Source organism: Pinus tabuliformis, chromosome 3_2 (assembly GCF_031772625.1).
Source record: "Pinus tabuliformis cultivar Carrire ecotype Pingquan chromosome 3_2, CPIR1, whole genome shotgun sequence".
NCBI classification, from domain to species: Eukaryota; Viridiplantae; Streptophyta; class Pinopsida; order Pinales; family Pinaceae; genus Pinus; species Pinus tabuliformis.
The window spans coordinates 729494836-729511826 of record NC_142302.1 but is presented as its reverse complement, the minus strand read 5'-3'; positions in this window follow the sequence as shown (position 1 = coordinate 729511826).

Here is a 16991-nt window from a genome sequence, read left to right as displayed (position 1 = left end):
ACTGGAGAAGGCATTTAGGTTGGCAAGAAAAATTGAAAGAAAAGTTATGGAAACAAGGAAGCATACCACTCACAAATATAAATATGTAAGAGTTGTTTCCCTTAGCCTTCCACAACCTACAAGGTTGACACCACAACAATTGGAAGAAAAAGAGCAAAATGGATTTGTTAGATTTGTGATAGAAAATACACTAAAGCTCATAAGTGTGCTGAGAAGAAATTATTTTACATATATTGTGAAGAGGAGGAAGAAAGGGAACAAGAAACATCAAAAGAAGAGGATATACACCATGAACCAAAACTAGAGAAACAACAAATGAATATGACCATATCTTGTAATGCATTTGTAGGAATTAACACTCCTCAAACCCTTAAGATAGAAGGACATATCAAGAAGAAAAATCTAATAGTGTTTATTGATTCAGGTGGTACCCATAATTTTATTCATTGTAAGATATCCAAGGAATTGAATTGTTTCCTATATCCAGCACAAAAGTGTCAAGTGACAGTTGCAAATGTAGGAACCATAAATTTCTCTGGAAAGTGCCATAATATAAAGCTATCCATGGGAGGATATGCATTGAATATTTCAATGCTTTCCATTCCAATGGGTGGTGTTGATGTTGTACTAGGAGTCCAATGGCTACAATCTTTAGCTACGATAACTTTTAATTTTCAAGAAATTTTCTTGAATTTTTTTGGGAAGGAAAGGAAGTTGAATTAAGGAGTATTGTGGAGAAATCAGGAAAGATAATAATCTCTAACAGCATGACAAAGCTTCTAAAGAAATAACAATAGGGTGTAATTGCACAATTGTTTTCACTAGAGGTTCCCACATTGAAATCATGTTTTTCTCTAGATCTTCAAAATGTTTTGGACAATCATTCCAAGATATTTGAGACTCCCAAAGGCCTCCCACCTACTCAAGATAATGATCATGCTATTCATTTGATTCCATGAAGTGTTCCTCCAAACATCAGTCCTTACAAATATTCATATGCCCAAAAGAGTGAAATTGAACATATGGTTGCAAAAATGCTAGAGGTTGGCATAATTCAACCTAGTCAAAGTTCTTTCTCTGCTCCAGTAGTATTGGTGCACCAGAAGGATGGATCATGGTGCATCTGTCCAGATTATAGGGAGCTCAACAAGCTCACTCTTAACGATAAATTTCTTATTCCTGCCATTGATGAATTATTGGATGAATTACATGGAGAAATTTACTTCACCAAGTTGGATCTTCATTTCGGATATCATCAAAATAGAGTGAAGACTGAAGACATTATGAAAATATCATTTAGAACTCATGAGGGTCATTATGAATTTTTGGTGATGCCTTTTGGCCTTACCAATGCACCTTCTACATTTCAAGGTTTGATGAGTTCCATTTTCAAACCTTTCATTAGAAAATTTGTGTTATTACTTTTTGATGATATGCTAATATACAATAAGTCTTGGAATGATCATGTTTCACATGTTGACATGGTGCTCAAACTATTGAGGGAGAAACAATTATATGCAAAAGCCTCCAAATATTTCTTTGGAGTACAAGAGGTAGAATGTCTAGGTCATATTGTATCTCATGAAGGTGTTAAGGTATACCCTCAAAAAATTAAAGCCATTAAGGAATGGAAGATCCCTACATCCATAAAAAATTTGAGAGGATTTCAAGGCTTGAGAAAGTATTATTGCAATTTTTAAGAATTATGGGAGAATAGCAGAACCTCTAACAAAATTATTGAATAAATATGCATTTTCATGGAATCCAAAAGAAATAAAGGCCTGTGTACATCTTAAAGAGGAAATGTGCCAAGCACTAGTCTTAGCTATGCCAGATTTCACAAAAACCTTTATTGTGGAATGTGATGCCTCAAGAAATGGAATTGGTGTTGTTTTAATGCAATAAGGAAGACCCATTGCTTTTGAAATTTGTCCAATCAAATGAAAGTATTTACACAAAGCTATTTATGAAAAGGAAATGTTGGAAAGACTACATGCGCTTAAAAAATGACGACCTTACCTAATGGGAAGACACTTCAAGGTAAAAGTGGATCATGATAGTCTTAAATAATTTTAGAAAAAAATATTATCTTCCTAATAGCAACAAAAATGGGTCACAAAGATGTTGGGTTATGACTTTGAAATCATCTACAAAAAAGATAAAGAAAAATGTTGTTACGGAGGCACTCTCAAGAAAGGATGAGGATGTGGAAGCGTGTTTTGTGCCATTTCTATTATCCAACTAGATTGGATAAACGAAGCAAGCAATGAATGGAAGAATGGCGAAGATGTGTGGGAACTAATTCAAAACTTGCAATAAGATCTCAGTACATATGATATATTTAGTTGGAAAAATGATCTTTTATGGTACAAATATCTCTTATACCTATATAATAATTCCCAACTCAAACAAAATATTCTACTGGAATTGCACACCTATCCCTTAGGAGGGCACTCAATATTTTTAAAAGCTTACCACAAGGTTAAGAAGGAATTTTGTTGGGATTGCCTTAAATCTGATATTCAAAAGTATGTGGTGGAATGTTTGGTTTTCTAAAAAAATAAATTTGATACAATTAAGATCTCGGGTCTATTACAACCTTTATCCATTCCATTTCAATGTTGGGAGGAGGTTTCAGTGGATTTTATCACAGGTTTACCCAAGTTCGATGGAAACAGTGTCATCATTGTGGTAGTTGATAGACTTAGCAAGTATGCACACTTTTGTGCATTATCTCATCCATTTAAAGCCAATATAGTTTCTACTGCATTCATGGAAACAATTCAAAAGATACATGGAAACCCAAAGATTATTGTAAGCGACAGAGATCCCATTTTCACTCGAAATTTTTGGATAGAATTATTTTCTTGTTTGGGTACTCAATTAGCTCATAGCTCATCCTATCATCCCCAATATGATGGAAAAACTGAGATAGTGAACAAATTTTTGGAAGGATGTCTTCGTTGCTTTGTATGTGATAAACAGACACAATGGGTCAAGTTGTTGCCTCTAGCTGAATGGTGGTATAACAATCCCTTGCATATTGTAGCAAAAATAACCCCATTAATGGAACTTTATTATATCATCCACCGTCCATCACATCATATTTAGGAGAAAATTCTAATGTTCAAGTAGTGGAAGATCACATCGAGCATCAACAACAGGTTCTCCGACTCTTAAAGGATAACCTCACTTTGGTGTAGAACAAAATGAAGCAACAAGTAGATTAACATTGCATCAAAAAGGGTTTTGATGTAGACGACTAGGTATTTCTACGACTACAACCATACAAAAAAATTTCCCTCAAGAAAGATAAGAATGATAATAAAGTATCACCAAATTGTTATCGTATGTATAAGGTGTTACAAAAGATTGGTACTATGGCATACAAATTGGAGCTTCCTGCATCTTCATGAGTGCACCCATTTTTCCATGTGTCATTCTTAAAGAAGGTTATGGTTAACAATCTTCCATTTCAAACAATATTTCCAGAACTTGACAAGGAAGGAAAAATCATATTCTAACCTAAAGTAGTCACAGAAACAAGAAATCAACACCTATGAAATCGATCCATTTCAGAGTATCTCATTAAGTGGAAGAACTTACCTGTTGAAGATTCCACATGGGAGGATGAGAATTTTATACAGAAGCATCCATAACTACTCAAGCATTGAGGAAAAAACTTTTTTGAATGAGAAGGGCATGTTAGGTCCCTATACTACTAGTGCAACCCCTTGTTTTTAATAGTGTGACCCCCTTATTATATTAATGTGCCCATGTAGTCCCCATATTGTTATTATTATGCCCCATAAAAGCCCATTATTATTATTGTTGTGACCGTAGAATAGTATTGTTCTATCCGCTCTGATTATATTGTCACCCCTTAGACTCCTATATATAGAAAGGAGTTTTTGTCATTTGTATCATCCAAGAATTGTTCATTTGTGTTTCCCCCTCAAAGAGGCTGATTTTGAAGTCATTGATCTATCTTTTCTCTACTTTTTGAGTTGGTTTCATAACACAGTCACTCCCATAGGCCTAATTCCCAGTGACTATGGACTTTTCCAGTCCGTTTTGTGCTAGCGATGTCGAATTTTTAGCCACATTTTCAAAGCTAGGACTCAAGCGTCTTCCCAGAACTTCATGAAACTTCCAATATTGATACATAATATAGAAAAAAAGATTCTAATATAAAAAATTGAATAAGGAATTGACTTGGACCCACCAAAATAGGAAAGATGTTTTTCCAAACACATGGTAAATATGAAATCTATAAGTTATGAATGCAAATCTAAACATAGCGATATGAAACTTATTTGAGGTTTAGCAAGAAGGAAAAATGCCTTCTCGCAAAATTTTTCATAACACTAATTAGGTAAAGCATTCATTAAAAAAACATTCATTAATTAAAATGTGATAAGAGCCATACATAGATTTGTCATATAACCATGCTTATAACCAACATATAATCAAATAGATAACAATGATAGAATAACCATTAAAGCCAAATAATAGAAAAATATAATTAATCATCAAAGACAAGAGAAACTTAGCTCTTATTAACCATATGAAAAGTCTAACCAAGGTAGGGAGTTCCACATACCACCTTACTAAAGATTGGTTGAACTAAATCTTTCTTTCATTTAATCACCCTCATGTCATATTCAAAGCATGAATGTGGGATCTCATGGGATAAGCCAATCCTTAAAAAATGAAGAGAATCCATAGGCTAAACCACCTCCACTATCACCATACCGTGATCTCACCTAAACCAATCTGAGATCACAAAGCCAAATTAAGCATGGATGTCTCTGAATTCCTTCACCATCACTTGATGAATTTTCCTGAATCCACACACATGTTGAGGGATTCCAAAAGAAAATCCTCTCCACCCCCAACCTTTGAGACTTTCCTGAGATCGCCTGACCCAGATCCAAAACCTTCCAACAATCCAAAGATCAACCAAGAAGGAATCACATCACACGATGTATATCTAGAAATAGAAAGGAAAGGCTAAAACCATTGTCGAAACCGAGAAAAACCCATGCCAGTGACAACAAAGAAACCAAATACACACATTTATATACCATACATGCCAAAACCAGATAGGAATTCATACATGCAACCTATTACCTGCAAGTATTCTTGTTGAAGCTGCTTGATCTAACCTTTCCTTGCTTGATCCTTGCTTTACATGTCCTTCCTTTGCTTTCCTCACTTTCCTTCTCCTTTTTGTGTTATTCTCCTCTCTGAGACTAATTCCAAAACTTAACTAGAAAAAGGCCCTAAACTAATGCGTTGATTTCTTTTTATTATTGATGCCTCCAATTTCATCATTTTTCTTAATTTTCCTTCTCACATGCAACCTGTGACTTTTCACCTCCCTTTTCTCTCATTTTTCTTTATTTTCAAAAATAAAATACCAATAATTCATTTTATCCTTTTCAAAGCCTTTTCCATTTCCTTTACCATTTTCCACTTAGCCATAATACACAACAAGTGATGCCCACTAATATTTTTTTCACAACATTCAACTTGGAATAAGTGTCCCATGAACTTGGTATTATTTTCCCTTTATTAACTTTATTACATGAAATTTTAACACGGGGTTGTTACAAATCCCTCCCCCTTAGGGGAACACCATACGCGATGTTCTATGACACCTAAAACCAGAAAAACCACTGAAAACTAATACATACTTCCCATGGAGATTTATAACCCAAATCGTTATAGTATTTACAATGAACAACTCACTCAAAAATAAAACCATCATGACAAACATGACAACATAACAACCATACCACTTATTGGAGATTTATAACACATCTCATTGTGGTATTTATAATAGAAACCATACATAAATATGTACAAATTCCAAAAACTCATTAGCCTCCACCGAAAAAAAATGAAGGATACATAGCCTACATATGATCAGTCATCTCCCATGTGGCTTCATCAAGCCCTAAGTGTTTCTGCTTCACTTTAACCTGCTTGATTGTTATGTTCTGGAGCGTGATTTGTTTCTGTTGCAATATGCACTGAGGTTCTGGCTAGAATTCTCCTTCTGGTTCCACCTACAATAAATACTAATCAATAACATGATAAAAATCCTCTGCATATATCTTAAGAAATGAAACACGGAAAATACCATGGACTTTCACTGTTGGAGGCCCTACAAGTTTATAGGCCACTAGTCCAATCCTCTCAAGGATCTTGAAAGGCCCTCAATATCATGGTTCCAACTTGGAACATTATCGAATCCTAAAGGATCTCTTATTGGGCTTGATGCAAAAATACACATGTTCCCCAACTTGAAGCTTCTTAAATGCCCCATGTTGGTTTGCATAGATCTTTTATTTTTCTTGTGTTTCCTTTATATTTTTCTTTATAACCTTCATTTCCTATTCCATTTCTGCCAACATGTTCGGTCCTATCAACACCCTTCTCACTAGATCACTCCAACTTATGGAAGTATTAAAACACCATCCATATAGTTCCTCAAATGGACTTATCCTCAGTGGCTCTTTATACCCATTATTGTAATAAAACTTGACCAATGGAAGGTACTCCTCCCATCTCCCATGTGGGTGCATAATATACAACCTCAGCATATCCTCTAGAATCATGTTAGTTCTCTCTGTCTATCCATTTGTTGTGGATGATAAGTTGTATTGAAGGCAAACTTTGTCCCTAAACCTAGAAACAACTCCTTCCAAAACATAGAAGTAAACTTAGCATCCCTGTATCAAACAATCTTCTTTGGAACACCATGTAACCTCTCTATCTCCCTTATGAAGACTTATGCCACCTCATTAGTTGAATAAGTAGTCTTCACTGGAATGAACTGAGCTACCTTTCCCAACCTATTGACCACAACCATGATAGAATCATATTGCCTTGATGTCCTTGGAAGACCTGTAATGAAATCCATGTAAATGACCTCCCATTTCCATTCTGAAATTGGAATAGCTGAAGCAACCCACCTGGATGCTTAATTTCCGACTTTATTTGTTGACAACCTAAGCATCTCACCACAAACTCTGCCACTTCCTTCTTTAGATTTAGCCAATAGTAGAACTTATTCATTGCTATCAACATCTTCTAATATCCTGGGTGACCTTAATATGGTTTAACATGGAACTCCCTTAAGACAAACTTCGTAAGCCCACTGTCTTCCGTCACATAGATCCTATCTCTGAATATCACCAAACCATCTACCATTAGATGATAATCCACATCTTGGTTACTTGAATCTTGTTGTAATCTGTGCCTAAGATCCTTGTACTTGTCATCTTACTATCCTTCCTCTAAGATAGGATCCTGTAAATTTTCCCCATACGATCTCACAACTACAACTTGGTTCATTTGTTCTCTACTACTCAGAGAATATGCAACTTTGTTCTGCTTACCCTTAACATATCTGATCTAGAAGTCAAACTCGCTGATCTTGGCCAACCATATAGATTGCCTAGCATTCATATTTGGTTAGTTGAATGAATATATCAAACCACTGTGGTCTCTCATCAATACAAACCTCCTTATAAGAAGATAATTCCTCCACATCTTTAAGGCATGAATAATAGATGCCAACTCAAGATAACGAGTCACATAGTTCTTCTCATGCTCATTAAGTTTCCTAGAACCATAGCACATCACCTGTCCCTCCTACATCAACACTCCACCATGTCATCTTTTGCAAGCATCTATACACATCACAAGCTCTTTATCTAGATCTACAATCTTGAGAACAATAGCATTTGTCAACAACTACTTAAACTGCTTAATACTGGCTACACATTCCTCTATCCATTCAAATTTATTACCTTTTATTTACAATGATGTAATAGATATGATATACGTGAGAAGTTCTTGATGAAACTCCTATAGTAACCTGATAAACCCATGAATGATCTGACCTCATCCACATTCATATGAGCTGACCACTCCATGATAACCCTTATCTTTTCTGTATCCACTACTATTCCTTCCTTGGAAACAACATGTCCCAAGTAATGTACCTTTTTTTGAAAGAAACTACACTTCCTAAGCTTGGCATACAGCTGATGCTCTCTTAGTAATCTCAATACCGCTGCTAAATGTCTGGCATGTTCCTCCTTATTCTTAGAATATATCAATATCTCATCAATGAATACAATAACAATATTGTCCACATAAGGACTCAATACAATATTCATTAAATACATAAAAGCAGCTAGGGAATTAGTTAAACCAAAAGGAACCAAAAAAACTCATAATGCCCATGCTTCGTCCTAAAAGCAGTCTTGTAGATGTACTCTTCTTTGATACTTACCTAATGATATCATGATCCCATATCAATATTTGAGAACATTTTTTATCCCTTCAAATAGTCAAACAAGTCATCAATCCTTGGCAAAGGGTACCTATTCTTAATCGTCACCTTTTTCAGCTTCCTATAATCAATGTGCAATGTAAGAGTACGATCCTTCTTCTTAACAAACAACACTAGTGAACCCAAAGGTAATACACTTGGTCTAATGTCTCCCTTGTCAAGAATTTCCTTCAATTCCACCAACTCTAGAGTGCTCATCATGTAAGGTTCCTTTGATGTTGGTTCTACTCCCAGTACTAAATCAATAGAAAATTCCACTTCCTTATGGGGAGGAAACTTTGGAATATTTATTGGAAACACATCCTGAAACTCCTATAATACAGGGCACTTCTTGAAGATTTATGCATCCTCAACATCCTTATCCTTATTACTATAAATATGGACTGTAAACATACATCCTTTCCTACAACTGCGCTTAGCCTACATAGATGTGACCATCCTAACTGATGTAGGATTCTTCTGTCCCTACAAGATTCTCTTTTCTTGATTATCATTTGGGCACTCAATGACGTTGTCATAAAAATATGCTTTGGTCATGTGAAGGTACAACCGATCCATACGCAAAAGCATATTTTATGATACCAATGAAATTACATTTAGATGTGTTGTTGTAGGCGTACCATTAAACTCAAATGCACAAGATCTTTCTTCTTAGTACCTGTAGCCAACTGCACCAACCAAGACTCTAGATGCACTTATTTTCTCAAGCCACACTTATAAACTAGGTCAGGATTAACATAACTATAATTATATCAAGGATCAATCAAAATAGAAACAACTCAAACACAAAGCTTACCTTCCATCTTAATAATGGATGCTTGGTGACCTTCCTGCTTATTGTCCATAACCGCATAAATTTGAGGAATGCTATGACCAACATCTTCAACTGTCTGCACCTCATGAGCATTATATATGTGAGGCATGCCACCTTGGTACAATGGAAAATCCTTCTTGCGATGATATTTTCCACATATCCAACATTGCAATTCTCTTCTACGATCACCTTTGTTCAGCTTCTCTCCAAGTTGTGACCCATGTCCCGTTAGGTACCTGTACTACTAGTCTACCCGCTTATTGTTATTAGTGCACCCCCCTTATTGTATTGTTATGCCCAAGTAGTCCCCATGTTGTTATTATTATGCCCCATTGAATCCCACTCTTTTTATTGTTGTGCCCCTACAGTATTATAGTTATGTAGGCTCTAATTATATTGGGACCCCTTAGACTCTTATATATAGAAATGAGGTCTTATCATTTGTATCATCAAATAATTATTCATTTATTTAATGTAATGGATGTTTCCCCCATGAAGAGGCTAATTTTGAAGTCATTGATCTGTCTCTTCTTATATTTTGTGAGTTGGTTTCATAAAATTTCATATCAGAGCTTTGAATTTTAGGGTTTCACTGCTTCAAACAGGGAATTGTGGAATTTTCATTATTACATTTTTTTACAAGGTTTTAGAATATAAAATTAAAACCCATTTGAGCCGAAAGCGATCTGAACCTTGTGTCTGAATTTTAGATCTTTTCTCACTATATTTTCGATGGTATGAGCTAAGGAAGTTAAGGTTTTTGGAGGCATCGTGGAATTGTTATTATGACATTTTTTCTACGAATATTCAGAAGATGAAATTAAAACCCGTTTGATCCAAAATAGTTGTTCACCTCGTGTATGAATTTCAAAACTTGGTTCACTATATTTCAGGAGATATGATCCAAGGAATTTAGGGTTTTTGTAGGCTCCCGAATTCCATCTCAAACAGGTGACCTTTGGAAAAGTGTCATAACTTTATCTCTGAGCATCGGATTCAAATTTAGTGAAACATGATAGAAATAGGATGAACTGTAGTTTTTTGAGTATCTTTTTTAGAGCTGACTTTTGAAATAGTGACACGTGGAACTTCATACAAGTTTGATGTACTGAACTAGTCTATAATCAAGTCATTGTAGGAAATTGGGAATAAATCCTTCTTGAAGAATCGAGTCTCGATAAGACCTATGGGGTTGGAAATAGGACTTAGAGGGCTCCCACAATAAAAAAATTCAAAACTTGGAGATTTTAAATTACAGAGTTACAGTCATTTCAATATCAATATCCTAAAAGAAAGAAAAAGAGATGTGAGGAAGTTTGATGGAAAGGATCGAGTAACTTGGAGACTACAGATGGATAAATATTTTGATCTACATGATGTGAAACTTCTACAAAAGGTATGCATTGCATCTTTATATTTAGAATTGAATCAGTTTGTATGGTATAGAGGGCTTTTTTTCTCATAAACCACTTGCCACCTGGTCAATTTTCACAGAGGAAATTATAGCACATTATGAGGATATAAAGAGAAACACATTCTTCAGCCAATTAATGAATTTCAAACAAAAGGGTTCAATGGAATAGCACATTGAGGACTTCCAAAAATTGAATATAAGGGTAAATGATATTCCATAGAAGTATAAAGATGATATTCCTATTGATTTCTTCATAGGGACTTTAAAGGATAACATCCAACATGAGGTTCACCTTTAGGAACTTGATTCATTGGAGAAGGCATATAGGTTGGAAAGAAAAACTGAAATCAAAATTACGCCAACAAGGAATCCTACCACTCATAACTATAAAGATGGAAGTGTTTTTTCTCCTAGCCTTGCACAACCTACAATTTTGACACCACAATAATTGGAAGAAACAAGAGAAAACTGGATTTGTTACAGTTGTGATAGAAAATACACTAAAGGTCATAAGTGTGCTGAGAATAAATTAATTTACATATATGGGAAATAGGAGGAAGAAAAGGAGAAATAAACATCAAAAGAAGAGGATATCCACCAAGAACCAACCGCAGAGAAAGAAGAAATGAATCTGACCATATCTTATAATGCATTGATAGGAATTACCACTCCTAAAAGTCTCAACATAGAAGGACATATCAATAAGAAAAGGATAATAATGTTGATTGATTCAAGTAGTACCCATAATTTTATTCATTGTAAGATAGCCAAGGAATTGAATTTCTTCCTATATCTAGCACCCGAGTGTGAAGTAATGGTTGAAAATGGAGGAACCATTAATTGCTCTAGAAAGTTTCATAATATCAATCTATCCATAGGAGAATATGTCTTGAATACTCCAATGATTCCCATTCCAATGGGTGGTGTTGATGTTTTACTAAGATTCCAATGATTACAATCTTTGGGGACGATAGCTTTTAATTTTCAAGAACTTTTCTTGAAATTTTTTTGGGATGGAAAGGAAGTTGAATTGAGGGCTATCATGAGGAAACTAGGAAAGATGATCAACTCTAATGGCATGACAAAGCTTCTAAAGAAAGAAAAATGGGGTGTAATATCTTCACTACAGGTTCAAACAACGAAGTCATCTATTTCTCTAGATCTCCAAAAATTCTTAGACAATCATTCTAAGGTTCAAGCAGTGGAAGATCACATCGAGAATCAACAAAAATTTCTCTAACACTTAAAGGATAACCTCACTTTGGCTCATAATCGAATGAAACAACAGAAAATTCAACATCACAACAAAAGAAATTTTGATGTCGATGACTGGGTATTTTTACAATTACAACCATACAAACAAATGTCCCTCAAGAAAGCTAAGAAGGATAATAAATTATCACTAAAATAATATGGTCCTTACAAGGTGTTGCAAAATATTGATACTATGACATAAAAATTGGAGCTCCATTCATCAATTTTATAATATCTCATCAAGTGTAAGAACTTTCCCATTGAAGACTCCACATGGGAGGATGATAATTTTATACAGAAGCATCCAAAACTACTCAAGCGTTGAGGACAACACTTTTTTGGACGAGAGGGGCATGTTAGGTCCCTATACTGCTAGTGTACCCCCTTATTGTTATTAGTGCAGTACCCTTATTATGTTGTTGTGCCCATGTAGTCCCGATGTTGTTATTATTGTGCCCCAGAGAAACCCACTATTATTATTATTGTGCACCTAGAATATTATTTTTATGTAGGCTCTAATTATATTGGGACCCCTCAGACTCCTATATATAGAGAGGAGGTCTTGTCATTTGTATCATCGAATAATTGTTCATTTATGTAATGTAAGGGAGGTTTCCCACACGAAGAGGCTAATTTTGAAGTTGTTGATCTATATCTTCTTCTACTTTGTGAGTTGGTTTCATAACGCGTCCCTTCTCAACTCCATTAAACTTCTTGTAAGGAGCAACATTTTCTTTCTCACCTGCATCCTGAGTTCTTCCTTGTTTCACTGGTCACTTCCATTTAACTTTTTGCTTTGACTATGCATAATAATGCTTCAACTTCTAGATGACCTCCTCCAACGATCTAGGGTCATCAAACTCAATCTAGTCTATATATGTTGTTGGAAACCCACTAATGAATCTCTGAATCTTAGCCTTCTCATCCTTGATGTAGGGTGCATACCTCAACAGCTCCAGGAGCCTACTAGTATACTCATCATCTATCATAGAGCCCATCTTGAGCTCATAAAATCCCTTACCTCTATCATCATAGTACCTCTCCAATAAGTACATCTTCTTGAAGATTCTCTCAGACTCAACCCAAATAAACTCTTATTTTCGAATACCCTTGACATTATTCACATCTTCCCACGAAATGTATGATCTCCCCTTCAAACTAAACGTGGCTATTTTGGCTTTCATGTTCTCTGAATAGTTATGCAACTTGAATAATTTCTTCATCCCAAGCAACCATGCCTCTACATATTCTGAGTTCTTCATATCTCCATCGATTGTATGAGGCTTGACTTTCTTGAACTCCTCAGGAAAGTAATAACTCCTTCTATAAGTATGATGATGGTAAAGATGGTGATATTTCCTTCTAGATGAGGTACTAGAATGATGCCCACAAATACCACTCCTCCTATCAAGTGTATCTAGTGATCTGCCACCTCTTACTTTATCCCCTCTATCCAACCTATATTCGGACTGAGACCTACTACCATAGGCTCCATTAGTTTTCTATTCCTACTATTCATTGATCCTCAATTGTCATTGTCTCTGAAAGTCTGACAAGCTTTGAAAAATAACTACATTGACATTTTCCTACCTTTCGTGATCCTCGCAAGTTTTTCCTGAGCCTCAACCAACCTGTCATTGTCTTCTTCGCAACTTATGATCTCTTCCCTCAAACTCCTCAATGTATCTTCTACACTAGGAGAATACCCATCTCCTAGTTACCCAAGTGATATGTAGAGAGTGTCACGAGAACTGTAGTCTACCATTTTTCTCATCATCTCTGATTCTCTTCTTCTTGCAAGTAGTCCATTTCACATAAACCATATAGATACCAAAATGAAAACCATACCTCATGACATTTAGGGCAGGCTTATCCCATTTGCAAAATTAGTCCACATTAGCATGATACATATATCATTATAATCATATAAATATAAAAATATCATGCATGACCATACCAACAGAATATCGTTACCCCATGCATGATAACCATAACCTTGAAAACATCATATTTTACCCAAAGAGAGCACAACCCCACTCTGATACCACCCTGTAACCCTATCCTCCCACGTTTTCCCACTTTCACCAGTTTTCTCGAGGTAAACATGAGCTGAGGGCCACTATGATAAGACACAACCTCATTTATGACCTTAAGGAAATGAAGTTGAAAACTTAAGACCTTAATGACTTCCCTAAGGTGTTATAGGATCTCCAGGAGGTACCCAACCCCTCTAGGTGTCCAACCCCTAAGCTAAATATCTTTTTCACTGACCTAGATCCTTAGTTGCTCCCATGAAAATGCCTCCAAGTGACTATAAGTATCCAGTCCCTCCCATAGGCCTACTTCCTAGTGACTTTGGACTTTTCTAGTTAGTTTGTTCCAACAACCCTGAATTTTGAGCCACTTTTTTAGGGCTAGGACTGATTCCTCCACCCAAAACTTAGAGAAACCTCTAAGAATGATGAATAGCATATAAATAAAGCTTCTAATCCAAAAAAATGGATAAGGACTTAAGCTGACCCCTCCCAAACAGGATAGGTGTTCCATCAAACACATGGTAAACATACAACCTAGAGGTCATCAATGCATATCTAAACATAGGGATTTGAAATGTATCTGAGGTTTAGTAAGGAGGACCAATGAATTCTCACAATATCTATCATAACACCAATTGGGTCATACATTCATTAACTATACATTCATTAATTAAAATGTGATAAGAGCCATAGATCTGTCATACAATCATGCTTATAACTAACATATAATCAGATAGATAACAATTATTTAATAGCCATTAAATAAACATATTAAAAATTATGATTACTAATCAAAGATAAGAGAAAATTATCTCTTATTAACCATATGAAAAATCAAACTAAGTCAGGGACTTCCACGTACCACCAGACCATAGATTCCCTAAACCAAATATTTCTTTCATCTAATAACTCTCGTGCCATATTCCAAGCATGAATGTGGGATCTCATGGGATAAACCAGTCCATAATCAACTAAGGGAATCCATAGGTTAAGCCACCTCCACCCTCACCTTACCATGATCTCACCTAAACTTGTCTCGAGATCGCAAAACCAAACCAAGCTTCGATACCTCAGAAATCCTTCACCATCCCTTGACGAATTTTCCTATATCCACCTACCTGTTGATGGCTTCCTCGATAAAACCATCTCCACCCCCAACCCTTGGGAGTTTCCTAATACCACCTCACCTAGATCCAAAAACTTTTGACAATCCAGATCGCAACCAAGAAACAATCTCATCACAACATGGCTATCTAGAAATGGAAAGGCAAGTCTAAAACCACTATCGAAACCTAATAAAACCCATGAAAATGAAAAAAAGAAACCAAATACACACATGAATATACCATGGGTGACAAAACTAGCTAGGAAATCATACATGCAACCTAGTACCTGCAAGTATTTTTGTTGAGGCTTCTTGATCCAACCTTTCCTTGTTTGATCCTTGATTTCCTTGTCCTTCCTTTGCTTTGCTTTCTTTCCTTCTCCTCTGGGTGCTCTTCTCCTCTCTAACACTAATTCCAAAACTTGACTAAAAAAAGGCCCCAAAATTATGCTCAGATGTATTTTTATTATTTAAGCCTCTAATTTCTTCATTTTCCTTCATTTTCCTTCAATTTACTTCTCACATGAAACGTGTGACCTTTCACCTCCATTTTCTCCTATTTTCATTTATTTTCATAAATAAAATATCAGTAATTCCTATTTTCCTTTTCAAATCCTTTTCCAATTTCCCCTTAGCCATAATACACAACAAGTGATGCCCACTAGGATGTTTTTCCAAAAATTCAGATTGGAATAAGTGCCCCATGACCTTGGTTTTATCTTTCCTTTATTAACTTTATTACATGAACTTTTAACTTGGGGCTATTAGCAGGGAAAATTTTAAGAACCACCCTAAATTTATATGTATAATAAATGGGCTAATTCCCATCATACATAGGAAAAATGGGAGGCAATTTTATCAATAATATAATATGTATATATCATTTTTTTGGCGAATCTCTCACGAGATTATATTATCTTGTACAATAATGGAGAATCTTTCACTGAATTATAAAATCTTGTAAGATCTTGGAAAATATTTTACTGAATAATAAAACATTGTGAAGTCTTGGCAAATGTTTTGTTAAAGTATGAAACCATATATGATAATAAGAAAACATATTCATTAAACTGTAATATACTAACACACATGTTTGGAAAAAGAAACATAATTTTCTCTTCCTATAAACAATGTTCCAAGTTTTAATGGTCATGTTTGTCAAGGTTCTTACAATACACTATTTCATATCCTTCTATTAGTTCTGATAATATTCCACAACAAAGTTCTTGTAGGTGTTGATATTGACAACAAGTTTTGTCAAGGTAGGAGAGATTAATTCTTTCTCTACAACTTTTGTCAAGCTACCACCTTTTTCAAGTTATCAAATTTCTTTCTTATTCCATAAACTCCAACTGCGAGATAAAAAAAAAAAACACATCAAGTTTGCTTACCCCAACATGCTAACAAGTAGCAAGCCCCAACTATATTATATAAGAAAGTATTAGGTATCCGAAGGGCTTGAAGGGGATCTAATTGAAAGAAGTGACCATTGTGAGAATCCTTCCAATCAATACATGAATATATAAATGTAGATTTATTATTATTTTAATTGGAAATATTCAATTAAACAATAAAATTTAATTACGTCTCTCCCAATCTAAATTGCTTATTAGCATAATTCACGACCCTCATACGTCTCCCATTTTTTAATAGCGTTGTAACATGTAGATTAATTTCATTTTTGGTGAACAATCTCCACCTTTTAGGAAAATATGGTGCAGTGGCTCCAATCCCTACAGATCCTTAGGACAAACTAAGAATAGCACAGAAGATGAAAGGTTGTACAAACCAACTTATTTTTCAAACAACTAATCCAACATCAGTACCTAAACTTTTTCATGAATATATCATATTGAGAATGTTTGAAAAATGATGAGAAATATTCTGTGAGGGTGATGCAGAAAGAGTGATAAGGTTTCATTGTTTTGAGTTTTTTTTGTTAAATCAGAAAAAGTTAAAAACCAATATTAATGGAGATATTGGTATTTTTTACTAAA